Here is a 7064-nt window from a genome sequence, read left to right as displayed (position 1 = left end):
GTAGATCTCATCTACTAGGGCCGGCGCCACCCTGGCACCCCTATATATAGTGGGGGGGAGAGGAGGGATTTCACACCAGCCCCTGGCGCCTCCATGTCCCCCCCGTTACGTCTCTCCCTCGTAGTCTCGGCGAAGCCCTGCTGCTGTGACGCCCTGCATCCACCACCACGCCGTCGTGCTGCTGGATCTTCATCAACCTCTCCTTCCCCCTTGCTGGATCAAGAAGGAGGAGATGTCTCCCGTCCCGTACGTGTGTTGAACGCGGAGGTGCCGTCCGTTCGGCGCTGGTCATCGGTGATTTGAATCACGTCGAGTACGACTACATCATCACCGTTCTTTTGAACGCTTCCGTGCGCGATCTACAAAGGTATGTAGATGCATCTAATCACTCGTTGCTAGATGAACTCCTAGATGATCTTGGTGAAACGAGTAGGAAAATTTTTGTTTTCTGCAACATTCCCCAACAGTGGCATCATGAGCTAGGTCTATGCGTAGTTCTTCTTGCGCGAGTAGAACACAATTTGTTGTGGGCGTAGATTTGTCAACTTTCTTGCCGTTACTAGTCCTTTCTTGCTTCAGCGGTATTGTGGGATGAAGCGGCCCGGACCAACCTTACACGTACGCTTACGTGAGACCGGTTCCACCGACTAACATGCACTAGTTGCATAAGGTGGCTGGCGGGTGTCTGTCTCTCTCACTTTAGTTGGAGCGGAATCGATGAACAGGGTCCTTATGAAGGGTAAATAGAAGTTGACAAATCACGTTGTGGCTTTAACGTAGGTAAGAAAATGTTCTTGCTAGAACCCTAATTCAGCCACGTAAAACTTGCAACAACAATTAGAGGACGTCTAACTTGTTTTTGCAGCAAGTGGTTTGTGATATGATATGGCCAAAGTTGTGATGAATGATGAATGATCTATATGTGATGTATGAAATGTTCATGCTATTGTAATAGGATTCACGACTTGCATGTCGATGAGTATGACAACCGGCAGGAGCCATAGGAGTTGTCTTTATTCTTTTTATGACCTGCGTGTCATCGAGAAACGCCATGTAAATTACTTTACTTTATTGCTAAACGCGTTAGCCATAGTAGTAGAAGTAATAGTTGGCGAGCAACTTCATGGAGACACGATGATGGAGATCATGATGATGGAGATCATGGTGTCAAGCCGGTGACAAGATGATCATGGAGCCCCAAGATGGAGATCAAAGGAGCTATGTGATATTGGCCATATCATGCCACGTTTATTATTTGATTGCATGTGATGTTTATCATGTTTTGCATCTTGTTTACTTAGAACGACGGTAGTAAATAAGATGATCCCTCACAATAAATTCAAGAAGTGTTCCCCCTAACTGTGGACCGTTGCGACAGTTCGCTGTTTCAAAACACCACGTGATGATCGGGTGTTTTATTCAGACGTTCACATACAACGGGTGTAAGACAGATTTACACATGCAAACACTTAGGTTAACTTGACGAGCCTAGCATGTACAGACATGGCCTCGGAACACAGAAGACCGAAAGGTCGAGCATGAGTCGTATAGAAGATACGATCAACATGAAGATGTTCACCGACGTTGACTAGTCCGTCTCACGTGATGATCGGACACGGTCTAGTTAAACTCGGATCATGTAATACTTAGATGACTGGAGGGATGTCTAATCTAAGTGGGAGTTCATTAATAATTTGATTAGTTGAACTTAATTATCATGAACTTAGTCTAAATATTTTACAATATGTCTTGTAGATTAAATGGCCAACGTAGTCCTCAACTTCAACGCGTTCCTAGAGAAAACCAAGCTGAAAGACGATGGCAGCAACTATACGGACTGGGTCCGGAACCTGAGGATCATCCTCATAGCTGCCAAGAAAGATTATGTCCTACAAGCACCGCTTGGTGACGCACCCGTTCTCCCTGCAGAACAAGATGTTATGAACGCTTGGCAGGCACGTTCCGATGACTACCCCCTCGTTCAGTGCGGCATGCTTTACAGCCTAGAGCCGGGGCTCCAAAAGCGTTTTGAGAGACATGGAGCATATGAGATGTTCGAAGAGCTGAAAATGGTTTTCCAAGCTCATGCCCGGGTCGAGAGATATGAAGTCTCCGACAAATTCTTCAGCTGTAAGATGGAGGAAAACAGTTCTGTCAGTGAGCACATACTCACTATGTCTGGGTTGCATAACCGCTTGACTCAGCTGGGAGTTAATCTCCCGGATGATGCGGTCATTGACAGAATCCTCCAGTCGCTTCCACCAAGCTACAAGAGCTTTGTGATGAACTTCAATATGCAGGGGATGGAAAAGACCATTCCTGAAGTATTTGCTATGCTGAAATCAGCAGAGGTAGAAGTCAGGAAGGAACATCAAGTGTTGATGGTCAATAAAACCACTAAGTTCAAGAAAGGCAAGGGTAAAAAGAACTTCAAGAAGGACGGCAAGGAGGTTGCCGCGCCCGGCAAGCAAGCTGCCGGGAAGAAGCCAAAGAATGGACCCAAGCCCGAGACTGAGTGCTTTTATTGCAAGGGAAGCGGTCACTGGAAGCGGAACTGCCCTAAGTACTTAGTGGATAAGAAGGCCGGCAAAACAAAAGGTATATGTGATATACATGTAATTGATGTGTACCTTACTAGTGCCCGTAGTAGCTCCTGGGTATTTGATACCGGTGCAGTTGCTCACATTTGTAACTCAAAGCAGGGGCTGCGGAATAAGTGGAAACTGGCAAAGGACGAGGTGACGATGCGCGTCGGGAATGGTTCCAAGGTCAATGTGGTCGCCGTCGGCACGCTACCTCTGCATCTCCCTTCGGGATTAGTTTTAAACCTTAATAATTGTTATTTAGTGCCAGCTTTGAGCATGAACATTGTATCGGGATCTCGTTTAATTCGAGATGGCTACTCTTTTAAATCTGAGAATAATGGTTGTTCCATTTTTATGAGAGATATGTTTTATGGACATGCTCCTATGGTGAATGGTTTATTCTTTATGAATCTCTAACGTGATGCTACACATATTCATAATGTGAGTACCAAAAGAAGTAAGGTTGATAATGATAGTCCCACGTACTTGTGGCACTGCCGCCTTGGTCACATAGGTGTCAAACGCATGAAGAAGCTCCATGCTGATGGACTTTTAGAGTCTCTTGATTATGAATCATTTGACACATGCGAACCATGCCTTATGGGTAAAATGACCAAGACTCCATTCTCAGGAACAATGGAGCGAGCAACCGACTTATTGGAAATCATACATACTGATGTGTGCGGTCCAATGAGTGTTGAGGCTCGCGGTGGCTATCGTTATGTTCTCACCCTCACTGATGATTTAAGTAGGTATGGGTATATCTACTTAATGAAACACAAGTGTGAAACCTTTGAAAAGTTCAAGGAATTTCAGAGTGAGGTTGAAAATCAACGTGACAGGAAAATCAAGTTTCTACGATCAGATCGTGGAGGAGAATACTTGAGTCACGAGTTTGGCACACACTTAAGAAAATGTGGAATAGTTTCACAACTCACGCCGCCTGGAACACCTCAACGTAATGGTGTGTCCGAACGTCGTAATCGCACTCTATTAGATATGGTACGATCTATGATGTCTCTTACCGATTTACTGCTATCCTTTTGGGGCTATGCTTTAGAGACTGCCGCATTCACTTTAAATAGGGCTCCGTCGAAATCCTTGAGACGACACCGTATGAATTATGGTTTGGGAAGAAACCTAAGCTGTCGTTTCTCAAAGTTTGGGGATGCGATGCTTATGTCAAGAAACTTCAACCTGAAAAGCTCGAACCCAAGTCGGAAAAATGCGTCTTCATAGGATACCCAAAAGAAACTATTGGGTACACCTTCTACCTCAGATCCGAAGGCAAGATCTTTGTTGCCAAGAATGGGTCCTTTCTGGAGAAAGAGTTTCTCTCGAAAGAAGTAAGTGGGAGGAAAGTAGAGCTTGATGAAGTATTACCTCTTGAACCGGAAAATGGCGCAACTCAAGAAAATGTTCCTGAGGTGCCTACGCCGACTAGAGAGGAAGTTAATGACAATGATCAAGATACTTCTGATCAAGCCCCTACTGAAATTCGAAGGTCCACAAGGACACGTTCCGCACCAGAGTGGTACGGCAACCCTGTCTTGGAAATCATGCTGTTAGACAACGGTGAACCTTCGAACTATGAAGAAGCGATGGCGGGCCCGGATTCCGACAAATGGCTAGAAGCCATGAAATCCGAGATAGGATCCATGTATGAAAACAAAGTATGGACTTTGACTGACTTGCCCGTTGAGCGGCGAGCCATAGAAAATAAATGGATCTTTAAGAGGAAGACAGACGCGGATGGTAATGTGACCATCTATAAAGCTCGACTTGTCGCTAAGGGTTATCGACAAGTTCAAGGGGTTGACTACGATGAGACTTTCTCACCAGTAGCGAAGCTGAAGTCCGTCCGAATCATGTTAGCAATTGCCGCATTCTATGATTACGAAATATGGCAAATAGACGTCAAAACGGCATTCCATAATGGTTTCCTTAAGGAAGAATTGTATATGATGCAGCCGGAAGGTTTTGTCGATCCTAAGAATGCTGACAAAGTGTGCAAGCTCCAATGCTCGATTTATGGGCTGGTGCAAGCATCTCGGAGTTGGAACATTCACTTTGATGAGATGATCAAAGCGTTTGGGTTTACACAGACTTATGGAGAAGCCTGCGTTTACAAGAAAGTGAGTGGGAGCTCTGTAGCATTTCTCATATTATATGTAGATGACATACTTTTGATGGGAAATGATATAGAACTCTTGGACAGCATCAAGGCCTACTTGAATAAAAGTTTTTCAATGAAGGACCTTGGAGAAGCTACTTATATATTAGGCATCAAAATCTATAGAGATAGATCGAGACGCCTCATAGGTCTTTCACAAAGCACATACCTTGATAAGATATTGAAGAAGTTCAATATGGATCAATCCAAGAAGGGGTTCTTGCCTGTGTTACAAGGTATGAAATTGAGCTCAGCTCAATGTCCGACTACGGCAGAAGATATAGAAGAGATGAGCGTCATCCCCTATGCCTCAGCCATAGGTTCTATTATGTATGCCATGCTGTGTACCAGACCTGATGTTAACCTTGCCGTCAGTTTGGTAGGAAGGTACCAAAGTAATCCCGGCAAGGAACACTGGACAGCGGTCAAGAATATCCTGAAGTACCTGAAAAGGACTAAGGAAATGTTTCTCGTTTATGGAGGTGACGAAGAGCTCGTCGTAAAGGGTTACGTCGACGCTAGCTTCGACATAGATCTGGATGACTCTAAGTCACAAACCGGATACGTGTATATTTTGAATGGTGGGGCAGTAAGCTGGTGCAGTTGCAAGCAAAGCGTCGTGGCGGGATCTACATGTGAAGCGGAGTACATGGCAGCCTCGGAGGCAGCACATGAAGCAATATGGGTGAAGGAGTTCATCACCGACCTAGGAGTCATACCCAATGCGTCGGGGCCGATCAAGCTCTTCTGTGACAACACTGGAGCTATTGCACTTGCCAAGGAGCCCAGGTTTCACAAGAAGACAAGGCACATCAAGCGTCGCTTCAACTCCATTCGTGAAAATGTTCAAGATGGAGACATAGAGATTTGTAAAGTACATACGGACCTGAATATAGAAGATCCGTTGACTAAACCTCTCCCTAGAGCAAAACATGATCAACACCAGAATTCCATGGGTGTTCGATTCATCACAGTGTAACTAGATTATTGACTCTAGTGCAAGTGGGAGACTGTTGGAAATATGCCCTAGAGGCAATAATAAAAGCATTATTATTATATTTCCTTGTTCATGATAATTTTCTTTATTCATGCTATAATTGTGTTATCCGGAAATCGTAATACATGTGTGAATAACAGACACCAACATGTCCCTAGTGAGCCTCTAGTTGACTAGCTCGTTGATCAACAGATAGTCATGGTTTCCTGACTATGGACACTGGATGTCATTGATAACGAGATCACATCATTGGGAGAATGATGTGATGGACAAGACCCAATCCTAAACATAGCACAAGATCGTATAGTTCGTTTGCTAGAGTTTTCCAATGTCAAAGTATCTTTTCCTTAGACCATGAGATCGTGTAACTCCCGGATACCGTAGGAGTGCTTTGGGTATGCCAAACGTCACAACGTAACTGGGTGACTATAAAGGTAGACTACGGGTATCTCCGAAAGTGTCTGTTGGGTGACATGGATCAAGACTGGGATTTGTCACTCCGTATGACGGAGAGGTATCACTGGGCCCACTCGGTAATGCATCATCATAATGAGCTCAGAGTGACCAAGTGTCTGGTCACGGGATCATGCATTACGGTACGAGTAAAGTAACTTGCCGGTAACAAGATTGAACGAGGTATTGGGATACCGACGATCGAATCTCGGGCAAGTAACATATCGATAGACAAAGGGAATAGCGTACGGGATTGATTAAATCCTCGACATCGTGGTTCATCCGATGAGATCATCGTGGAGCATGTGGGAGCCAACATGGGTATCCTGATCCTGCTGTTGGTTATTGACCGGAGAGTCGTCTCGGTCATGTCTGCTTGTCTCCCGAACCCGTAGGGTCTGCACACTTAAGGTTCGGTGACGCTAGGGTTATGAAGATATGTATATGCAGAAAGCCGAATGTTGTTCGGAGTCCCGGATGAGATCCCGGACGTCACGAGGAGTTCCGAAATGGTCCGGAGGTAAAGAATTATATATAGGAAGTGCTATTTCGGGCATCGGGACAAGTTTCGGGGTTATCGGTATTGTACCGGGACCATCGGAAGGGTCCCGGGGGTCCACCAGGTGGGGCCACCTGTCCCGGGGGGCCACATGGGCTGTAGGGGGTGCGCCTTGGCCTAGATGGGCCAAGGGCACCAGCCCCTATAGGCCCATGCGCCTAGGGTTTCCACCATGGAAGAGTCCATGTGGTGGAAGGCACCCCTAGGTGCCTTGGGGGGGAAGGGAAACCTCCCCTTGGCCGCCGCCCCCCCCCCCTAGTAGATCTCATCTAATAGGGCCGGCGCCCCCCCTGGAAC

This window comes from Triticum dicoccoides, chromosome 4B (assembly GCF_002162155.2).
Source record: "Triticum dicoccoides isolate Atlit2015 ecotype Zavitan chromosome 4B, WEW_v2.0, whole genome shotgun sequence".
Taxonomy (NCBI): domain Eukaryota; kingdom Viridiplantae; phylum Streptophyta; class Magnoliopsida; order Poales; family Poaceae; genus Triticum; species Triticum dicoccoides.
Note: the sequence above shows the minus strand (reverse complement) of the source record.